We start from the raw sequence: 24,170 nt of genomic DNA, 5'->3' as shown, positions 1-24,170 counted from the left end.
TTGACCCCAGTGAGGTATCCCAGGACCAGGGCAGAGGAACGCTACAATGAGGCCCATGGGCGGACTAGGAGGGTGATCGAACGCACCTTCGGGGTCCTGAAGGCCAGGTTCAGGTGCCTCCATATGACAGGTGGTTCCCTATTCTACTCACCCAAGAAGGTGTGCCACATCATCATCGCCTGCTCGACGATTCACAATCTTGCTTTGCGACGCCAGGTGCCTTTTCTGCAGGAGGATGGTCCAGATGACGGTGTTGTGGCAGCTGTGGAGCCTGTGGACCCTGTGGACAGTGATGAGGAGGAAGCTGAGGAAGAAGACATAGACAACAGGGAGTCAGTCATACAGCAATATTTCCAGTGACACACAGGTGAGAACATTTTTATTTTTACCATTTTATTAACTTTCACACATCTACCTCTATCCTGTCTGTCATTTCATACCAGTATTTGGTCACTGAGTTGTACCTTTCCATTACGGTTTCACAGGTGTTGTTACCAACGTGTGTCATATGCTTGCATCCTTCAAGGACTTGTGATGTGTGACATAGGTATGTTGGCTTTACAATTGGAAACGCATTATGACACTGTCATTGATAATACATATTTACAAAATCACAGACTGACTCCAGATTGTTTTGTGGTTCAAGGGTGTTTATTGAAGTGCTAAAAAATGGAGGGGGGTTGTAATATGGTGATGGGGGACGGTGGAGGAATGTCCATGGCAGAGTCCAGTCCATTGGTCACACAGGTGCACTGCCCATAAGGGCATAGGAAGTGGAGCTGGGGCAGTTTAAGTATGGACAGGGTAACAAAGTGGGACAGTGGGAGAACAATCAGGATGGTCTCATTTCCTGGCGGGGGTCTTGCCATCTTGCTCTGGCCTGTTCCTGGATCTCAGGGACCGCTTGCGTGGTGGTTGTCCGTCTGCAGGGGGTGGGGTGCTGGTGTGGTGGTCCTGTGGCGGGGCGTCCTGTTCACTAGCGCCGGCGGAGGTGGTGGGCAGTTCATCGTCCAGGCTAGTGTCAGGGCCCTTGGAGTGTCACGGTGTCCGTCATGGTCTGCTGTATGTCCTTCAGCACCCCTATGATGGTGCCCAGGGCGGAGCTGATGGTCCTGAGCTCCTCCCTGAACCCCAAATACTGCTCCTTCTGCAGGCGCTGGGTCTCCTGAAACTTGTCCAGGACCGTCGCCATCGTCTCCTGGGAGTGGTGGTAGGCTCCCATGATGGAGGAGAGGGCCTCGTGGAGAGTGGGTTCCCTTGGCCTGTCCGCCCCCTGTCGCACAGCAGCCCTCACAGTTCCCCTGTGTTCCTGGGCCTCTGTCCCCTGGACCGTGTGCCCCCTACCACTGCCCCCAGGTCCCTGATTTTCTTGGGGTGGTGGGTTATCCTGGGTTCCCTGTAGTGGTGGACACACCGGTGATTGACGTGTCCTGGGGACGGAGGCATGGGCCCGCTGGGTGGGTGCTGTGCTGGTGTTACCAGAGGGTGGAAGGTCAGTGTTGGGCTGTGCCTGCGCAAGGGGAACTGACTGTCCCGATGCCCACGATGGTCCGGCCTGGTCATCAGGATCCAGTAGGGCAGAGCTGCTATCGTCACTGTGGGCCTCTTCTGTGGGTGGAGTGGAGTTGTCTGGACCCTCCGGTGTGGTGACGTTCCTTCGTGGTCCTGCAGGGACATAAGAACATGATTATTGCATCTGTGTGTGTAATGGTGTGCAATGGGTGGGTGTGTGTGTACCCCAGTGCAAGCATTCCTGTGTGTGGGTTGGTTTGATGATGGTTGGGGGTTGTTCTGGGTATGTGCAGTGATTATGCTTTAGTGAGGGGTGACCATGCTTAGTTGTGTCATGAAAGGGCTTGGTGTTGGGATGTGTGGTTTGTTTTATTAGTACATTAGTGAGGAGTTGGAGTGATAGGGGAGGGGGTGAGGGTGGGGGTGTGTGATAGCATGCAGGTAGGGTGGGGGATATGATAGTGAAGATTTGACTTACCAGTGTCCATTCCTCCACCGACTCCTCCGAGGCCCTCTGGATGCATGATGGTCAAGACTTGCTCCTCCCATGTTGTTAGTTGTGGGGGAGGAGGTAGGGGTTCGCCGCCAGTCCCCTGAACCGCAATATTGTGCCTGGAGACCACTGAACGCACCTTCCCCCGTAGGTCGTTCCACCTCTTCCTGATGTCCTCCAGATTTCTTGGATGCTGTCCCACAGCGTTGACCCTGTCCACTATTCTGCGCCATAGCTCCATCTTCCTGGCTATAGATGTGTGCTGCACCTGTGAGCCAAATAGCTGTGGCTCTACCCGTAGGATTTCCTCCACCATGACCCTGAGCTCCTCCTTGGAAAACCGGGGGTGTCTTTGGCGTGACATGGGGTGGTGTGGGTGGTGTGTGGGGTGGTGTCAGTGTTGATGTGTGTGGTGATGTGTAGTGGTGTGTGGTGTATTGCGCATGTAATGTTGTATGGGTGATGGTGTTGTGTGCCTCTGTGTGGTGGGGTTCTCAGTTGCTGTGCTCTCTGTCTCTCTGGCCTTCGTTCGTGAATTGTGGTCATAGGGGTTTGTGGGTGATGTGCGTGTGTGTTTTATATTGTGTTGGGTGTGTGGGAGTGGTGTGTGTATGTGTATCAGCTGTGTGTATTTGGAATTGTCCAATGTGGCAGTGTTTTGGAGATGTGTGTGTATTTTGAGCGCTGACGTGTATACCGCCAATGGAATACCGCGGTTGAAAGACAGCTGCGTGGATTCGAGGGTCGTAATAGCATGGGTTTTTTTCTGTTGGCGTGGAGGTGGAGGTTTTGTTTTCGCCAGTTTTACACTGACCTTTGGTGTGGCGGACTTGTGTGGGTGTCTGTATTATGGCGGATTCCGAGATGTGTGTCATAATAGCTGTGGCGGAATTCCGCGGCGGTGTATTGGCGGTCTTCTGCACGGCGGTAAGCGGCTTTTACCACCAATGTTGTAATGACCCCCTAAATCATTTCTTCTTTCTGAAACCCATAGGGTGCTCATGTATCCCAATGGCAGGTTAAAAGTAAGATGCTACATTTTCACATCTTGCAGCTATGTTTGGGTTACTGGACCCAATAACCTTAGAGAAGCCCAGGCCTGTACCAAAGCAGGACCTTATGTGTTTCATGAATTCCAAAAATCGTAATCTTGATGAAAAGAAGCAGTACATGTTGGTCCTTCTTGTTTTCTAGACTGAGCGCGAGTGTCTGTTATCAGGCTTTATCTCCTTGACCTAGCAGCATTACAGTAAGCTTGCACAAACAGGTTTTGTTTTGAGATCCAGCCTCCTTTAGGCAAATACAACTTGTAGATACTACAGGAAAAACGTTTGGCAAGATAGTGCTATAAAATCGGGAGCACTAGCCTACTAGAAATAAGATCAATAGTAAGGCTGAGATTGTGTTTACACTTCACAGTTCTTACCAAAATGCATGCATAGTACCAAAACCATAGGGTCTCTTAATAAAGTGTAAATAAACAGCAGAACTAGGTTGTATTATTTTGTTGATTTCACCACTGCCTTTGTTGGAACCCACAGTGTTTGGCTCTAGGGTAAATTGCAAAAGATTTAACCTCACCTCGTAGTGCTGGGGTTTTTGGCAGAGTTGCATTGTAATACATGGATGGACATGCATCTGGCTTCAAGGTGGAGGAGGATGTTCTCGAACAACTTCAATGGTAGATGGTTTGCAGCAAGTCTATTCATTGTTAGCTTTTTTGTTGAATACTTTTCTGTTCGATCGTCCAGACTAACTTTTATCTTTTGAAGTATTGGCCTTCAAAATTCTGATTATCCCTCTGTCAAGTTTGCTGTGGGCAGATAACCTTGCCCTTAAGTGTGACAAGACACATGGGCTAAAACCCTCCTTCTGCATTGGTTAGTTTATCTCAGGCAATGGACTTAATATTACAGCTAAAAACGTATTCGTATGAAAATTGAGGGAACATTTATTTAGCAGTATATTGAATCTAAAAGGACAGTAGCTTGGGGAGGTCCATGAATTTAACTATTTGGGCAATCTATTAACCGAAAGTTAGATGACACACAAAATGCACCATTGTTTGAGACCATTAAGTGTATCTCGTTCAATAGTATCATTGTATAGTACATATGTCAAAGGCTCAATAATTCCTAATATGAAATACTATTTCGAGGAGGTGTAACCAGTGGCCTGCTATAGAGCCAAAGTATAGAGCTGGCAGAGAAGAAGCCTTTCTATTTATGGACTTGGACTCAATAGGAGAGACTATTCTTTTGCTCAGTACGGTTCTGAATTTAATAAACAGCATTCTGAGTGCTGTGGTACTCTGTGAACGTGGTTTTGTTAGTCTGCAAGTAGAGTTGCCTCTGTCGCAGTTCGTTTAAGGTTAAAATAATGCTTTTTAATCAGACCGATGTGCTCTATCAGAGACTCTGGGATCAACATAGCTCCAGGGAGAAGATCTTGGCCTTTAGTGAGCTTTTGTTGTGAAAAGCTAGAGAGAGACGACTAGGGAATTCATACTGGCCAACTCTGAAAGTGCACGGGGCTTCCTCTAGAAAAAATTAGCAACAATAACAGGTGAACTGATTAAAGTGGATGCAAAAAAGGATGTTGAGAGTGTGTTGACACTTTCTACTTATCCCTTGCTACTTTTCGGACTAGCAAACTCCCAAGCACAAATAATTTAGCAACTGGAACATGGTTTGGCAATTTATTAAATTAAGCATGAGGCAGATATAACTAAGGATCGTTACATTGATTTCAGGATGGATATTTTGAGAACAAAGGGGAGAAAAGTTTTGCCACATAATGATGGCCTGTACACTGTATGCTGAAGTACTTTCCTCCATCATCAGATGGAGGTGGCAAGCAAGAGAAATGAACATGGTTAACTGATGAAAAGCCATATTAGCACTGCTTTATGATAAGTCAGCTGTTATATGTGATTCCAAGAGTACTTTCTAGGTTTGTATCTATGAGAAACGGTGCATTCCTGTCCTTTCAGCCAGTGCTGGCACTCAATTTAGTGCCAATCACCAATGCAGGCACCCTTGCTATTGTACATTAATCCAACCACTGACATGCACTGCCTTTGGCTGTGTGCGGGGGGGTGGTGGGCTGCAGCCTAGCTCTTATAACCACCCAACCCCACGCTGCACATGGCCAAAGGCTGTGTGCAGCGGGGGTTTGCCACAGGACCTGTCTCTGCCAGGGGATCTGTGAATGGGTGCTTGAGTGTCTGAGTGGGTCTGAAAGTGAGAGTGTGAAATATGAGTGGGACTGAGTGGGTGCATGAGAGTCTGAATGGGTGTGTGAGTGGGCACATGAGTCTCTGGGTGCATGTATGAGTTAATGAATTAGTGTGTGATTGAGTCTGTGAATGTTTTTCTTTAATTTTTTTCAACATGCACAATATTTACAAATTATTTGGGAATATTCTTGAAAAACTCACAAATATCCCACAGGGTGAAAAAAATCATTTTTTGGCCCATAATTTGACCCTCAACCACCCCTATATCACACCCCTGGGATCCGGGTACTTCCACCCTGACCCATTATGCTACTTTTCATTTTGTTTTTCAGCCCCAGGGACCATGTCCCAGGACATCAAAATGGCAGCCACAACTTTCTGTTCAGGTTGTGGCCAGCCGATTACAGCACTTCTATTTGCACGCACATTCATAAATATTTGCAAATTATTTGCACCTTGAAATATCTATGTTTCTTTTTCTTTTTCTATCTCAAGAACTACTGAGCAGATTTATACCAAACAAGAAAAAGCATTTGCAATGCAACTGGTCTCGCATTTGTTCGAGTTAGAGCTATTAGCGCTGTAAATTCCTAACCGGACTTTTCTTGCCACATAAATTGAAAGAAAAAACAGAGCACAATCGTACTGTGTAAAACCCAGTGCGATCACAATCTGTGGAAAATAAAAAGATAAAGTAGTGCAGAAACCAGGCTGAAAACATGGAGCCTCTTATGTTTTCAGTAGTTGGCCAGTGCGCTCGAGGAGGGCTAAACACCCGAAAAGGCATGAAGGATTCATGCTATTCACTAATGAAATCAAGCGGATTTTAAAAGGCAAGTCCACAAACCAATGAAAGTGACAGGCATGACATGGGCGTGGTTAAAAGCTCAAAGACAGATTACAAGAGGGACGGAGCGCTCACACGCTCGACCCTAAAAAGGTTTCTTTGTGAACCAAAAGCTACCTTTCTGCCAAATTTGGTGATTCTGTTCAGCAGTTTAGGCTGTAGCTATGTTCAAAATCCCTTTAGGAATTAACATGGGAAATGCAACTTTATTGCCCCCCCCCCCCAATTTCTCAGCCCTCACTTGACGGATCACCCTGAAACTTCCCATGCATAACAAGATTCTTGGGAACACTTTCTTGTGGAAACGTTTGTGAAGATTCACCAAATGGCACCAAAAATATAGGCAAGTCTAAAGACGCTTTTTCTATGGAAACATGGTCCTAAATATAACTTCCTTCTGGCGACCGCCAGTAGGATAAGTATATATATATATATATATATATATATATATATATTCCCACTAAACTTGCAGTCATGCTGCCGAGCTACCTGAACGATGATGGTGCAGGTGAAAGGGCTGCAGCTAGCGCTTTAAACACAAACACTCCTTTCTCTCCTTCAGAAGAATACCTGCACTCCTCATTGTAAGTCATCTATCTTTTTGCAAATAGAGCATGTTTCAAAGTTGCCGATCTTCTTTCATGCAATGCCTGCCACAGAGAACGTGTTCCGGCTGCTTGTTCAGCCTTTATCAACTCAACATCGCCATGTCAAATGCCATTTTTAATCACCATGTAATATCAATTAAATCAACATAGACAAAATATTTCAAAATGATAAATCTTTTCATTTTTGGCAAAGTCACTCCTTAAAAAAAGTGCTGAAGATGTCATGAGTGATGTACTGCTGAAGCAGATGTCTTAATTAGAAATTATTAATGAGTGTTTACGTATTTTGAATAATAACTTATGTAGAAAAATGAATAACTTAGAAAAATAATGTGTGCGTTTGAAAATGTGACCTCAGAGAATGGTCACCACTATTCACGAAATGTAGTAATTTATATTTAATCCATATAAAATATTGAAAATGTATTAGATTAATGTAGTAACATGTCATATTAAGGGTTATGTTCTTTCTTATTAATTGTAGGTGGTAGGCCTCATGCAGAAGCTGTATTCCTTTGCGTTTAATGAAAAGTGCTGACAGAGTAAACTAACTGTGAAATGCTCATTGTTTTAATAAAATGCTTAGCAGAAACTTTCTATGGGAACCGACGGACAGGAGATTATGGGTCAGATGTATCAACTGATTTTGCACTCGCAAACTGCGAAATCGACCGTTTGTGAGTGCAAAATCAGGGTCTGCAATGCATCAAATGCATTCGCAGACCAAAAAATGAAAATCACAAAATTGCGATTTTCTGCGTTGCGTCCTGGATTTTGCGAATCGCAATTTGCGATTTGCAAAATCCAGGTCGCAAAGCAATTCTGCAAAAAATCGCAAATTGCGATTTTTCGCAGAATGGTATTTTGCACTTGCAAAATACCATGACCTGAAACCAGGTGGTAACCTGGTGCAAAATTTAAAAATGCAGTACAACTGCATTTTTAAATTAAATATGTAAAGCACACATGCCCTTTTGGCATGTGTGTACTTTACATGTGCAAAAAAACAAATTGGGGTGCAGGAGAGGGGGCCTTAGGCCCCCAGCACCCTGGCCCTTTGCATTTCCCAAATTGCGATTTCTGTTTCAGAAATTGCAATTTAGGAAATGAAAAAAATTCGCAGCTATGGGCCAACAGGCCCATAGCTGCGTATGGGGCCAGTATCACAATTTGCGATTCGGTAATTGCATTTGCGATTTTTAAGAAATCGCAATTACCGAATCGCAAATGTGATACATGGCCCTTTGCGAGTCAGTAATTGCGATTTCTTAAAAATCGCAATTACTGAATCGCAATGGGCCAGATTCATACATCTGGCCCTATGTCTCTAGTGATGTATCCAAATGTGTGTAATGTGCATGAGATGTACTTTCCCAGGATGCAAACAATGAAGACACTGACTGGAGATGAAGATGCAACAATTTCGATATCTGACGAGCGGGATGATGAGAACATCGTCAAGCGGACCAATCAACAACATGTGAACTGTGAAGTATTAGAATTCATAGATTTGGTATATGGACATCATTGGATAGAGTAATAACCTATGATTAATTGACCAATTGGAAATTGGGGGATAGCTTGGGTGACTTTGATATAACAACGCAACAGAGGAAACATAGACAGATTGAGATTACGAGAGTGACGGTAGGAGAAGAAGAGATTCTAGATTCTGATATTGGCTCATACTCTCTGACTGAGAGCCTGATGTTGCTGATCGATTGATGACCTGAGGATAAAGACTGATTCTGCTTGCTGACTCATACCACGGATAGGTATATATGACAATGACTGAATTGCATTTTTATGCCTTTTCTTTCTAGGTCCCAACAGTGCTGTTTTAGTACTTTCTGTAGGTAGATGTTTAACAAATTTGTGTTCTAAATTGTTTTGCATGAAGTCCCACATGCTGATGCTAATTTGGGTTAGTTGAGGCTATTCACATAACGACTGACATATTGCAGAGACAAATGGTTGACGGACTATTTTGCTGAACTTTATGGATTTTTTAGCCTTGCTTAAATGGGTCTTGCTAATGATTTGTGCTGATGCACTGGGATGTCTTTTGATCCAGGCTTTGATTAGATCATGTTTCTTACGACTTGCTGATTATCAAGCATCATTAATTCAGTTTGATTAGAGTTGATGATTGAGATTGATGACTTAGTATTGTTAATATAAGAGAAATAAAAATCACTAAACTTTTACTGAAGGTGTGGTTATTAATGTCTGAAAAGTCATGGTGCATGAAAAGAACTGATTCCATTGATTTTTGATATTGACTAATGCTTATTGATTATTGTGTGTGTGATTATTGTCTCTGTACTGACACTATGATAACAACACCTTAAACGAGTCAAAAGGTTCATCGACCTGTACGCATCCCCTTGTAAGTTTACTTATTAAGGACTGACACGCTTACAGTTATGGTAGCAGACTGATGGTTTGTCTCTTTAAGAGATTGTCGTAGGTATTTTGGTACAGAATGACAGGTGTTAATAGTTACGGTGGGGAGACTGATGGTTAGTTTCTTCAGAACTCATCTGAGGTGTTTGAGTTTATTTGAGATTTAGATTTTGGTTTCAAAATGGCATTTGTAGAGAACATTATGTTCTCTTAAGCCTAGAAATGACTTTCCCAGATCCTGGATCCTGCTAGTAGTGTTGGGTATGTTCCCGGCGTTCCAGTGATAGAGTGAGAGAGATAGGTTGTGCTTGCACAGGTTATACAGATCGCAGGTGAATTGTGACATATGTGAGGAATTTAGGGAGTCTGCGTACTCCAAATTAAGCTTTAGTAGGAGTGTCCATCCTCCACAGTATGAGAGTAGGGAAGTCGTCGAACTTCACATGTGTGTGGCGCTTTGTGCTAAAAAATTGTCCACATGGTTGTTGATGTACGGACCCTGTGTGGTCTAAGACTCCAGAGTATATTGGGAAAAAGTGTATGATACACTTGGTCATATGTTGTAATTTGTCTGGTTTAGTAGATTCATCGGGCGTGGTCAACGAGTCAGTGTGTGAGTTAAAGTGGGTGAGAGAAAATTTTGACTGAGATTTGGCGAGTCCTATGTGCACCAGGTCAGAACCATTGATCAGTTGAGAGTAGAATTTTCGGGTCGAATTCTGCTTGCAAATCTGGGAGACCGAGACAGAGGAATAGCTGCATGAGCGCAAAGGGCGTCTGTGAAAATCCGTAAGGTTTTTTAAAGTGATTATGTTACCTTCCTGTAGTAAACCAGCAGGTTTGTTTTTGGTTATTGATTTTTGAGTAGTGCTCACAATATTTTCCATTAGTTTTGTGTGAATTGAAGTTTTGGAGGACGAGCCTCAAGACTTTGTCAGTCACAGTATGTGTGAGTGTGACGTCACCGGAGCCGTGCTGGGATAGGTTGGTTAGTGAGAAGGGTCGCGCACGGATTGGCAGCCGTCCATAAGAGGCAATTGGTTGAGAATGCGCGTGAAAGGAATCTTGGGAGTAAAAGTCATTTCCTGAATTGATTTTGAATAAACAGAAATAGAAATGATGAAGTTTTTCAAGGCATTGAAGAGTGCCCTAAGGGGAGATATGTACATTAGAGCGAATGTAGGAGAGCTACACCACCAGAGGGTACACCAGCATATGTTGTAATGGAGGAGCGAGGGGTCGTGCCATGTCTTTGGCTAAAGCAGTGGTGCAAGTTGAGAAAAATAGGAGCCTAGCGTTTCCTGAGAACGGTACGGTCAATTTGAGAATTTTGGAGCAATTGCGGATGGCGTTATATGAATCAAAGCCCCTTCCGAGACCAGCACAGTTTGAGGCATTGGCAGTCTGGGAGCTGGTAGCTAGACAGCCACAGCAAATTAAATTTGAGAGGAGAGTAAGAAAGGTAGAGAAGTCATTAGCGGAAGCAAGATGGGATTGGGAACAGGAAAAATGGATATCAGTGACATTACAGGATGTTAAGTTGTTTCCAGCAATTAAGCAGGAAGATGAGACGGAGAGGAGGATTCGGATGCCGAAGATCTTGTTACAGAGATACTGAGAGATCGACCACCACCGTGTGCGGTGGATGACGATGGTCCGAGTACTAGTGTTGACGCAACAGCCCCGGCACAGGCGATGGAAACAGTGAACACAGTGGAGGTTAATACTAGTCAGACACAGGGTGTGGTGCAAGGACCTAATGTGTTGCCTATTCCAGTAGTTCAGGCACAGATGCATCCGCCACCCATACAGAGAATGTATCCAGATGTGCCTGTTTTAGAGATGACTTTAAACTTAGTGGTACCTACGGAGCAAGTGGTTCCAAGACCACTGTTGGTTCACACTGAGACAACTTCGATTTTGTTGCCCCAGGTATGGCTGCCAGGGATGCCAAGATTCACACCAATGACAGGGACCCAGCCAGATTGACACCAATTATGAATCAGAGCATGGGAGTTACTCTCCCACAATGTTCAGGTGCTAGAGTAGACCCAGATGCAATATCGCTGCCGATTACTGTTGGTCCAGCTGTACCATTACTTTCTCAGAAGAAACCAGGCGTGAATGAACAAGGGGAGATGTCCAAGAGTCTAGTGAGGAGGGGATCAAATGAGCAAGTTCAGGAAATCTCTTCTATGAGCCAGACCTTTGATGGGTAGAGATCATTGTTAAATCTAAGTCCACTCGTTGAATTTTCAGAGGGTGTGAATGGACCTAGTGTAGGTCAGAGCCTGAAATTATTGACACCGCAGACATCAAATGCAGCGGTACAACAGGTGCCACGGGTGAATGCGAGTAACATTTCGATCCAGTGATTGACAGCTCAGCAGTTGATCGAATGGCTAGACAAGCTGAATACCCCACAGAATGCTTCCAAAGGTGAAGAGCAGGTCAATTGTGTCAGATTGAGCATGGAAGCAAACAAAGTGGTTGAGGGAACAATGGGGGTGAATAGATTAGAGTCCTACACATAGGCAGAGTTAAGATACTTATGCAAGAGAATTACAAGAGAGGTGAGCAAAGTACATCAGAGATTAACAGACTTGGCAGAGAAGCATGGAATAGGAAATGGGAAAACAAAGCATTTGAAGAGAAGTTACAGATTAGATTTTGAGGCAAAAGATTTTGAACACATGAGGTCTGCCGGAATGAAGGCACATCTTAAAGAATTATTGCAGAGTGCCCAGGTTTGGGGGGGCATTAGAAAAGTGGAAAGGCAGATGGGTAAAGAAAAGAGACAAAAAGAAACAAGACCTGAAAGTGCAACAGGACAATGATCCGGTAAAGATTTTACCTATGAGATAGATTCCAAAGGAAAATTTTGTTCATGTCCCTTGGAGTAGGAGAGTTATTCTGTCATTTACAAACAATTATCCAAAACTGAGGGAAATGCCGGTAGAGTGGTATCAGCAGACGGACAGATTCATGAAGCTCTTAAAATGTCTGTGGGAAGACCTGAATACTTTACTGGAAATAGTGGTTCCATACGATTTGTGGGTTGAGTGTAAGACAGCTGTAGATTGGCCAACAAGTGAACCGGAGAGAGATAAGAGTACAGATGCACCATCTCCTGAGGTAATGAAACATTATGATAAGGTGATTGAGTTCCTGAAGATGAGGATTTCGCCCAAGAACATCAATTGGCAGAGGATCGACAGGACAGTGCAGGCGGTGAAGGAATCAATACATGTGTATTATGAGACATTGTTGAAGGCGTTCAAGGAGTACAGTGGCAAAGAAGCAATTGAAACGAAAGACATGCTGCAATTTGTGTTCAGATTTGTGGAAGGACTGAGACTGAGATAAGTCAGATGATTAAGAGTCACTTGATTTTCTGGCAGGCAAAGCCGATTGATGAGGTGTTGCAGTATGCGAAATACTGTAGTGATGAGATTGAGTTGAAGCAGAAAAGGTTGAAAGAGGAGGCAGTGGTGATGCAGATTAAGGCAGCTCAAACAGGAAAACAGGAGTACAAGGAACGTTTGCACAACAGATGCTGCAACCGCAGGGAAATGTTATGTTTCAGCCTCAGATGAGAGGTAGGGGTCATGGAGGCAATATGAATCGTGTTACGGATTTAATTACTGTAGTGGTTCAGAATGATGTGCAGGGAATGAAGAAGCTATTGCTGTGTCACATTTGCAGACCTGTGGGACACTGGAAGCAGGAGTGTCCGATGATGGTGCATGAGGGTGTTGTTCTGCAAGGTAACAACGTCAACACATTTCAAAACTTGAGAGGACCAAAAATGAGAGGTCCAAATCCAAAGTTTCAGAATAATGTGAATCAAGTGCAAAATTTTCAGCCTATGCAACAGGTGCAATTTCCCTATGCACAAGTGACACAGTTGCTGCCAATGCAGCAACAGGTTCAAATGGCACCTACACAGCTAATGCAGATACCTCAAGCCCCGAGGGAGCAGCAACAGATGATGCTTTCTCAACAGGTCACAGGTCAGAGACAAGACAGAAGTATTAATGCAGTGCACCAATTCCCGTTATACAGTGAGAATGAAATAAATGGTGACTGGATGAGTAATAGTTCGAATGAGGAGCCAACTGTGCTTGCGACTTCTTTAGAGGTAGATCAGAGAGGATCCTATGTGAGGGGAAAGGTTAAAGGTCACAGAGTCATATTTCTGGTAGACACAGGAGCTACACGCTCTACAGTAAGAAGTGTAGAAGTTCCGAACTTGCCTCTTTCAGGAAAGACAGCTCAATCTGTTGGAGTAGCAAATCAGTATTTGACAAACCCAATTACGGATCCAGTGCAGGTTGAAATTGGCAATTTTCAGGGATTGTAGAAGTTTGTAGTCTGCGATTCAAGTCCGGTATCCCTACTGGGGAGGGACTTGATGTGTAAAACAAGGTGTCTGATTACTTGTTCAACTGATGGAATTGAGATTCAGAAAAATAGTGACGATGAGGAAGATCTAGCCCCAGAAACTGAGTGTGAAACTACAAATGAGGAGTACCCCTTGAATGAGTTTTTCCCGATGTTCACAGTGAGAGAACTTCATTCTGATTTGCAAGAAACAGTGCAAGAAAATGTGTGGGTTTTGACAGGGAAAGAAGTGGGTTTTTCAAAGGACTGGAGCCGATTAAATTTACTCTAGAGCCAAATGCAGTGTTTCCGCAGCTTCCCCAGTAAAACATGACACAAGATGTTCTGATGAAAGTGGCTCAGATAACTGCAGATTTTTTGAAGCAGTGAATTTTGAAGGAAGTATTGAGCAGCCCATGTAATTCATGGATAATGGGTTTGAAGAAGCCATGTTGGAAGGTCCGAATTGTTCAGGATTTTAGAAAGGTAAATGACATTGTGGTTAAGTGTTGTTCCGTAGTGCCTTATCCAGCTGTAATAATGTTCCAGATTTCATGTGATGCTGTGTGGTTCACAGTGGTTGATTTGTCACAAGCGTTCTTTTTTGTGCCTTTTCATAAGATAGTCAATTTCTCTTCAGTTTCAAATTCCTAGATCAAGTCTACTACTGGTGCAGACTTCCTCAAGGGTACAGGGATTCACCATCCTTGTTTAACCAGATCCTGAAAAAGAATTTGGAGTCATTAGAATTGCCTTTCAAATCGACTCTGGTGCAATACGTTGATGATTTGTTAATTGCATCCAGGACAAGGGACGAGTGTAAGTACTACTCGATTGCCCTGTTGAATCATTTGGGAAAGTATGGTCATAAAGTGTCTCCACTGAAATTGCAGTATTGTCAGAAGGTAGTAAAGAATCTGGGCCACCAGATTGAGAAAGGCTCAAGGAAAATATCCAGAGAGAGGATTACAATTATGCTGCAAATAAACCCCCCAACTTCACAGAGAGATGTCAGGATGTTTCTGGGTATGATGGGCTATTGTTGTCAGTGGATCCTGAATTTTGCAGAGATTTAAAAGCCCTTGCAGAAGCTGAAACATAAGGATGTCACTGATCCCTTAGTGCTAGATGAAGATCAGATGAAAGTGTTCACTGAGTTGAGAGAGAGTTTGTGCAGAGCTGATTGCACAAACCATTCACATTGTTTTGTCATGAGCATGATACATTTTCTTTGTCTGTCTTGACTCTGGTCCATAGAGGTTCTCATTGCTCAGCAGCATATTTTTCAGCTACTTTGGACCAAGTTGCAACAGCCTTACCAGGTTGTTTGCATGCAGTTGCCGCAGTTGGACAGAGTCTTTCACAGTGTGAAGGAGTAGTGATGGGATATCCCCTGATTGTTATGGTCCCTCACTCGATTAAGATTTTACTGACAAGGACGAAAACCCAATACTTGACTGGTGCTATGTTGACTAGGTATGAGACGAGCATCTTGGGTGCTCCAAATGTAACACTGAAAAGATGTCCAGTTCTGAACCCGGCTACTTTACTTCCTAGTGATACTACTGAAATTGAAAAAGAGGAAGACGTTGAACATGATTGTCTTGAAGTAACCGAGTTGTGCACAAAACTGAGACCTGACATTAAAGATACCCGATTGGAAAATGACCACATTGTTTTCGTTGATGGTTCTTGTTTAAGAGATGGCACAGGGACACAGAGAGCAGGATATGCAGTGTACACAATTACAGGTACCTTAGAAGCTTCCTGGCTTCGAGGAGTGTATTCTGCTCAGGAAGCAGAATTGGTCGCTCTTACCAAGGTGTGCCATGTTTCTGCTCGATTGAGAGTCACCGTCTACACAGATAGCCAATATGGATTCGGATAGTTCATGATTTTGGACAATTATGGTCACAGAGAGGTTTCCTGACCTCTACTGGATCCCCAGGGAGTAATGGTGAGAGAATAAAGGAGTTGTTAAATGCAATCCAACTGCCTGAAGAAATTGCTGTGGTGAAATGCAGTGTGCATCTAAAGTCACAGGACTATGTGTCCTTGGGAAATGGATATGCAGATCAAGTCGCAAGATTTTGCGCATTGAACTATATATTGTTAAAAGACAAGTGGGCATTGTTATCTGAAGAAGATGCAACATGTACACGTTTTGCATTAAAAGTAGTTGATACTTTAGAAGAGTTAAAAACTTTGCAGAGTAATGTCGACAAGGAAGAGGAAAAAGTAATGGAGCAAAATTCAATGTGTTCAAAGACAGGATGAGTTGTGGGTATCTGTGGAGGGTCGGATGGTTTTGCCAAATAGCCTGTTATACCAGATGGCGAGGTACTATCATGGTTAGGCACACATTGGAAGGGATGCCATGGTTCGGTTGTTTAAAATTGACTTGTTTAACCCCAAGTTTAGAAAAGCAGCTTAAGCAGTATGCCATTGATGTGTCATTTGTCAGCAATTAAATGCGGGGAAAGGGACAGTGGTTAATTTGAGCCACATTGGAAGCGCAAGAGGTCCATTTAGCAGAATGCAATTGGATTTCATTGAGATGCCTGTGTGGAGGTTTGAGATATGTGTTGGTGATTGTGTGCATCTTTAGTCATTGGATTGAAGCGTACCCTACACGGAGGAATGCTTAGGGAGTTGATACCACGTTTCGGATTTCTGATCTCTTTAGAATCAGACAGTGGAACACACTTCAACAATGAGGTGATTAAACTATTGTGTGCAGCACTGAACATTGAGCAGATGCAGCATTGTAGTTACCACCCTGAAACATCAGGACTAGTGGAACAAATGAATGGTACCCTAAAGTCAAGAATTGCGAAGATGTATGAAGCTACGAATCTCAAAATGGCCTGATTCATTGCCTTTGGTGTTGATGTCAATGAGAAACACACCTGACAGGAAGACAGGATTGTCGCCCCATGAGATTCTCATGGGCAGAGCAATGAGGTTGCCAGCAAATGCACTTGTGAACATTATAGATGACATGGTGTTCGATTACTGCAAGGGTCTGGCTGATGTAGTCCGCTCTTTCTCTCAGCAGGTGGAGGCCACCACACTGCCACCGATCCATGATCCAGGGCACAATCTGAGAGCTGGTGACTGGGTTGTTGCCCGAAACATGTGCACAAGACGTGGTTGGAAGAGTCTGTATCAGGTGATTTTAATGACCACGACAGCTGTAAAGTGTGCTGGGATCCCAAATTGGATTCACGCAAGTCACACAAAGAAAGTGGCATGTCCACTGGATCATGAAGAAGCGTTGTTGAGAGTACTAACAACTGTGAGACAAATTACAGCACCAGAACAAGAAAAGGAGCAAGGAAGATGTGAAGCTGAACCTGAGTTCGTAGAAGACGGTTCTATCACTCCTGTGAGAGACGAAGGTGAAGATCTCCAGGAAGGTGCTGAGGAACCGATTGCAACTGAACCAGCAGAAGAGCCTATTAATGGGGGAGCTCTCCCAGAAGCAGGTGATTCCGCAAGACAAACAGAGCAAGTGCCACACCAAGAAGGGGAAGGAGTTGAGCTAGATCAAAGTCAAAGTGATCTGACTCCTCCTGAACCGATTGCAGGTCCATCAAGAGAAAACACCACAGAGAAAGAAAAGGAGTCAAGTTCAATCCTAAAGAGAATATGAACAGAAGGTACATGAAAAGGAGACAAGTGGCCAAATTTGCAAGTGGTGATAGTTGAACCAACAATAGAGGAAGAAGTAGCTACTACGAGAAAAGAAGATATAGTGAAGGAAAGTTGAATGGTGAGCGAAAGTTGAAAAGAAAGAGAATAGCAAGTCGAAGATACACAGGTCCTGAATGGGCTTATGCAACTACAAATGAATGGCAACAAGAGTTTGTCTTTTTGTTTTGATAGGGAAGTTCCAAGTCAATATTTTCAGGTGACCTGAAGAAGATCAATGAACTGAACTGTTGAAACAATCTGAGAAATATTTTTGAGAAAAAGACTGATGAAAGTAACCAGAGAAGACATTGATAACCTGATTTAACTTTTTGAAACCTGATTTTGACAAAGCTGCTAACCGATTTTGACAAGAAAAAGGGGTCCTGGAAGTGAAACTGAACTGAAAGAAGAATTGCTGGTTTTTGATTTTGCTGCACATTTCCTAAGTTACTTCTACTTTCTGATTCTTTACAGATCATGGCTGACGTAGATAAGCGACCTAGGGATGTTAGGCACTGCAAATATATGAGCATTGGTTTGGCAATTATGTGTGGGATTTTGTTTATAGTGTTGATTGTGGGTATGTCTGTTCTTGATGCGAAAGGAGCCAACCATACTTCTGCTTCTGAGACTACTACACTAACGGCTGTAGAGAGATTTAAATCAGATGAGAAATATTTGCATGACTTAACTAATGCTCAAGGAGAACTTTCTTCTAACGTTTTCTATTGCACGTTGAGAAAGTATGTTGAAAGGAGGGTTCCAAAAGATTGTCTTGTGTGTACGCAGATTCCTTCATCAGTTGAGGAAGGAGTCACTTATCATAGTCCTCCACTAACATACGGAATAAGTTGTAGTCTACTATTAACAAGATTAGATAACCAGTACATTCAGTATTTCTACTCTAATTATGACCTCGTGTTTTCATTTGTTCCTATTATCAGATATTTGAGTAGAGTGGCTAAGGATAATGATATAGAATTAATTAGAGGATTCTTTGAACCTACACTAACATTTGGCACAGCATATGCACATAAAAAATAATCTCACATGCTTGCTTACACCATTAGAGAAAAGCTTCATAGACCATACTGATAACAGGATAAAAGTGCTGAAGAGACATTAGAAAAAGGTTTAGAGAAAAGGACTTAGGAAAATGATTATGCTTACGCTGAAATTATAACGCAAGGGAAATTAGCTTTACATGTAGGGAAGCTTTGTATATATAGGCCTAAGTCATACACTGACACTTTATTTGTGGGGACGAGGGAATGTAGGCATGTGTTTTTGTTTCAGAGTAAACTGACATTTATGTTGAATGGGCAGGACCCTGTGATTCCGGGGATATATTATATTTGTGGACTCAATGCTTATTACCGTCTTCCAAGGGGATGGTATGGGACATGTTATTTGGGGATAGTATTCCCAAAGATTTACCAGATGGAAGATTTGAAAAAGTTGCCGAAAATGACAGAATTACATCATAAGAGACAGATGAGGTAGATCTCTTCTGCGATAGTGGGAGATATATTCGGTGCAGCGATTCCTTTAGTGGGAGTCATCCTATATTCGATTAAGATTCAAAAGTTGTCTACTATTGTGGATAACATGCTGACATTTTTTTCAGGGGCCATACTCCCGATAGATATTAAATTGGCTGCGGATAGAGCTATGACTCTTTAAAATTGTCTTTCTTTAGATATTCTTTTAGCGAAAAATGGCAAAGTCTGTAAAATGACTAACTCTAGGCATTGTTGCTCTTACATACCTAATAATAGTAGAGAGATAAGGGACTTACTTACTAATCTGACTCATGCAAGTAGTGATTTGAAGGAGTTGAAGAAACCAGGGGTTTGGGAAAAGGTTGGTAAGGGGTTTGCTTCAGTGGGAAATTGGCTTAGTAGTATCTGGAATGGGGTGTTGTTGAAAATTATACAGGGAATACTGTTATAGGGTGTCTATTAGGAATACAGGGATTATGTAAATTATGTAAAAAATGTTAATAAAAAATGTCTAGAAATAATCATAGGATGGAAGAAAAGAAAAAAGGGAAAGAATATATAGGGAAAATTCATGAAGAAAACAAAATGTTGAAGAAACTGAAATGAAAAAATGTGGGTAGTAAATTTGGAGTGATGACATATTTAGTCATCAGAGGAGGGATTCCTGAAGCAGATGTCTTAATTAGAAATTATTAATGAGTGTTTACATATTTTGAATAATGACTTATGTAGAAAAATGAATAACGTAGAAAAATAATGTGCACGTTTGAAAATGTGACCTCGGCAAATGGTTACCAGTATTCACGAAATGTAGTAATTTATAATCAATCCATATACAATATTGAAAATGTATTAGATTAATGTAGTAATATGTCATATTAAGGGTTGTGAATTATGTTCTTTCTTATTAATTGTAGGCCTTAACTTAGCGAGTGTCTTGGCCTAGGTGCCAGGCCACATGCAGAAGCTGTATTCTTTAGCGTTTAATAAAAAGTGCTGACAGAGTGAACTAACTGTGAAATGCTCATTGTTTTAATAAAATGCTTAGAAGAAACTTTCTATGGGAACCAACGGACAGGAGATGATGTCTCTAGTGATATATCCAAATGTGTGAAATGTGCATGAGATGTACTTTCCCAGGATGCGAACAATAAAGACACTGACAGGAGATGAAGATGCAACAATTTTGACACCTGATGAGCTGGATGATGAGACCATCGTAAAGCGTACCAATCAACGTCTTGTGAACTGTGAAATATTAGAATTCATAGATGTGGTATATGGACATCATTGGATAGAGTAATAAAGTACGATTAATTGACCAATTGGAAATTGGGGGATAGCCTGGGTGACTTTGATATAACAACGTGACAGAGGGAATTTAGACAGATTGAGGTTATGAGACTAGAGATCTGGAGTGACGGTGGGAGAAGAAGAGATTTGAGATTCTGTCATTAGGCTCATACTCTCTGACTGAAAGCCTGATGTTGCTGATCGATTGATGACCTGATGACGAAGACTGATTCTGGTTGCTGACTCATACGGGGACAGGTTGATATGACAATGACTGAATTGCATTTTTAGGCCTTTTCTTTCTAGGTACCTACTTTGCTGTCTTAGTACTTTCTGTAGGTAGATATTTTCCAAATTTGTGTTCTAAATTGTTTTGCATGACGTCCCACATGCTGATGCTAATTTGGGTTAGTTGAGTCTATTCACATAACGACTGACATACTGCAGAGACAAATGGTTGACGGACTATTTTGCTGACCTTTATGGATATATTAGCCGTGCTTAAAAGGGTCTTGCTAAAAATATGTGCTGATGCACTGGAATGTCTTTTGATCCAAGCTTTGATTAGATCATGTGTCTTACGACTTGCTGATTAACAAGCATTATTAATTCCGTTTGATTAGAGTTGATGGTTGAGATTCAGGACTTAGGATTGTTAATAGAAGGGAAATAAAAATCACTAAACTTTTACTAACGTGTGGTTATTCATGGCTGAAAAGTCAGGGTGCATGATGATTACTGATTCCATTGATTAGTGATTATTGATATTGACTAATGATTATTGATTATTGTGTGTGTGATTATTGTCTCTGTACTGACACTATGATAAGAACACCTTAAGCGAGTCAAAATGTTCATCTACCAATGCGCCTCCCCTTGTAAGCTTACTTATTAAGGACCGACGCGCTAACAGTACTATCTCAGGTTATTAGGAGTGCATGGCAAAGGCACCAGTTATAGTCACCTTAGGGCACACGTTATAGTTACTTGTAATAACTGTAACCATACAGCTGAATTTCAATGGTTTTGCGCATGTAAAATCTGAACCTATCTAGGTGTAACTTCCATGTAACATTTGTTTTTTTCAGTGAATTTCTAGGGTTTCTTTTACGTTAAGTAAGATACCCTTCGCAATGCCCAGTGGGGGAGCCAGATGCAGGGCCTGGCTCCCTAATTTCCTTAGTTACTGCAGTATCCTTAGTAAAGTTCTGAATGTTAGTACTTTAATTGCTCATTAGAACACTGTAAGCTGCTGATCATCAGGGAGTTAAATGGCAGTCTGCTGATGGTGTTGAAAGAGAATGTTTCAGTCTGCATGTTAGAAAGTTTTAATGAAATAGAAGAGAAAGATATTTGAGAACTCACTTAAAGCATGTGCTAATTTTTATTTCTACAACACTATCTATAATTTAAATCACAAAATGAACCCCCTCATTTTGTTCCTTTCCAAAAGAAGTGTTTTAAGTTTTACCAGTTTTACCTCTTTGCTTTAATCAAGATGGCTTTGGGTGTGGCACACTTTTGTCATGAGTAAGACTGTTAGCTATCTAGTTGTTCTTTAGAATACTCTGGCTGGCTGCAGTAGAACTCAAGCGAATCATCTGACAGGCTGCTCCTGTTGGAAGTACTACAGGAAGATATTTCATAACTCACTTAAAATGTATCCTAAGTTTTCTTTCTACAGCACTAACTGTAATTTCTATGACAAAATGACCGCCCTCATTTTGTCCATTTCTAAATTAACTGTTTCAAGTTGTGCCAGTTTGATTCAATCAAGATGGCTTCAGGTGTGCCACACTTTTGGTTTGTCATAAGTAGGCCTGTTAGCGTTCTAGTTGTTCTTTAGAACAGTCTGGCAGGCTGCAGTAGAACATAAGGGAATCAACTGACAGGCTGCTCCTTTTGGAAATGCATGTTTTACTTATAATGTCTGACTGCATTTTCATATGGCTGAGATAGTGTGAATTTACAGAAAAGATGCTCTCGGAAAAATCATGTGAAAATAGTATTCTCTCAGTCATGATTCATGAAATCCCAGCAGAATAAAATCATCTTTTAAAACACACCAGAATTCCTAAAATTAGTATGGTACATGCAACACATTATTTATATTGTAACTAAAATTTGTTATGCCCCTTTATACGTTCTTGTTTTTGCCACCTTCAAAACCTGCCTTTCACTACAATACATTCAATGGGGTGCTATCGTGTATATTGGCCCCCGAAGGCTGCCATCCATTTCTGGTTGAAGTGCTGACAGCCAATCAGACCTCACCATGAGATCTGTGCCTAGGCTCTGCCCAAATATACAAAGTTGGTTTTCCTTTAATATCTCAAAAACTACTGAACACATTTACACCAAAGGAAATATAGCTTTCTGTCAGATTTGGTATAATTCCGTCCAGCGGTTCGGGATGTAGTCATGTTCAAAACTCCTATGGGAATTAGCATGGGAAACACACTGTTTTTGACCCCACCCCCTTTTTCTCAGCCCCCACTGGACAGATCACCCCGAAACTTTCCATATGCAACAACAAACATTGGCACTATGTTTTGGGAAATGTTTGTGGAGATTCGTTGAATGATGCCTCAGAAATAGGCAAATCAAAAAATGCTCTTCCTATGGAAACATGGTCCTAATTATAACTACCTACCTATACATCTATACTTACCCAAGGTAAACATTATTAATCTGAAGAAAGTAAAGCATTTATGCCTTACTTAGGATAAAGTAATTTCAGGCAATAATGAAATGAACTATACAAATCTAATCAATTCTTCACTTTCTTTGAATAAATTATATTTATCTTCTCTTTATTTAGGGTAGTAAGTAAAGACCGTATACCTGTCTATATATACTTATATTGTTGAAACTTTGTTAGTGCGTCTGGCCTTATTTGGTTTCTTCTTATTAATTTATAAAGCGACACGTTAGAGGTTTGGTGGACTTTTTGACTGCACTTAAAGTAGTTCCCACCATAAGACTCAAATTCAATTTCCCATTGATAACTATATCAATCAATAACTACACCTTTATGTTAAAGTAGAATGTTTATTTCCCTACATTAACAATGCAAATATCAGGTAACTTAGTCTCAAAATCAAATGATAAACATACAGAAAAATACCAATTGACCAAACCTTCTGAACAATCTCAATTTAATCAATGCCTGAATCACTACACATTCTAGATTTACAGTACAAACCAATAGTAAGAATAACTGTGCAATAGAAATAGCATAGATTTAGATTCAGCAAAGAAAAGACATCAACTGTTATCAATAATTAGCAAGCATCTTCAGTGAGTCTTCTAACTAACCTTCTGATTAGAATAGCATGTTTGGGCTTCATGCAAAAGACATCTAGCTATGGCTCTCTCAAATTAGCGATTGGTACCTAAAAGCAAAAACAAATTACGTCAACAATAACATTGGGCTAGTATCTCTCCTCTGTATGGATCAGCAAGCTGCGACTGTCTTCGTCAACTGGACGTTTCTTTAGTCAGCATTGGCTCTGGGACTCAGCAATAATTGTTCAGGATGGAAAAGCCTCAGGAACAGGCATAAACAGAATTTTGCTTCTCGGCAACAGAGTTAGGAGACAGTGAGGTTGTCTCCTCTCGGTACAGTCTGGCTAAGATAGATTCCCTAAGACATCTTCCCACGTTGCTATTGGTCAAAGAATCATACTTTTACATTTAGTCCAATGAAAGTAGAACCTCAAACATAAGATATGACTATATTGTCTTTCACATATCGATGATTGGCTCTTCTTCTCCTGTTCCCATCGTTGGGCTCATAAGGTAATAATTTTGTATTGCCTTATACTCCAGTCAGTGCACCCATTGTTAGTTCCTGGGAACTTCGCCTTTACACAAACTAAATTCTACAAAGTATCAACTCATTCTAGCAGGCAGTTCTCATGGGAAAGAAAATTTTGCTACTTGCATCTGGTGCATGTGGTGCAAAAATATAAATCTAATTCTTTATGCAATCATTCTAAGCAATGTAACTTGACCCGAGGCCATGCAACTAGGCAAAACCTCGCTAATTTAAGGCCTATGATTAATAAAGCAGATACGTAATACATGACAATTAATATAACATACTACTATATTAATCTAAAACATGAGCACAACATTTTACATTAATAAGCAGTTGATAAGGACACTTCGTGATTACTGACGGCCACTC

This window comes from Pleurodeles waltl, chromosome 10, assembly GCF_031143425.1.
Source record: "Pleurodeles waltl isolate 20211129_DDA chromosome 10, aPleWal1.hap1.20221129, whole genome shotgun sequence".
NCBI classification, from domain to species: Eukaryota; Metazoa; Chordata; class Amphibia; order Caudata; family Salamandridae; genus Pleurodeles; species Pleurodeles waltl.
Note: the sequence above shows the minus strand (reverse complement) of the source record.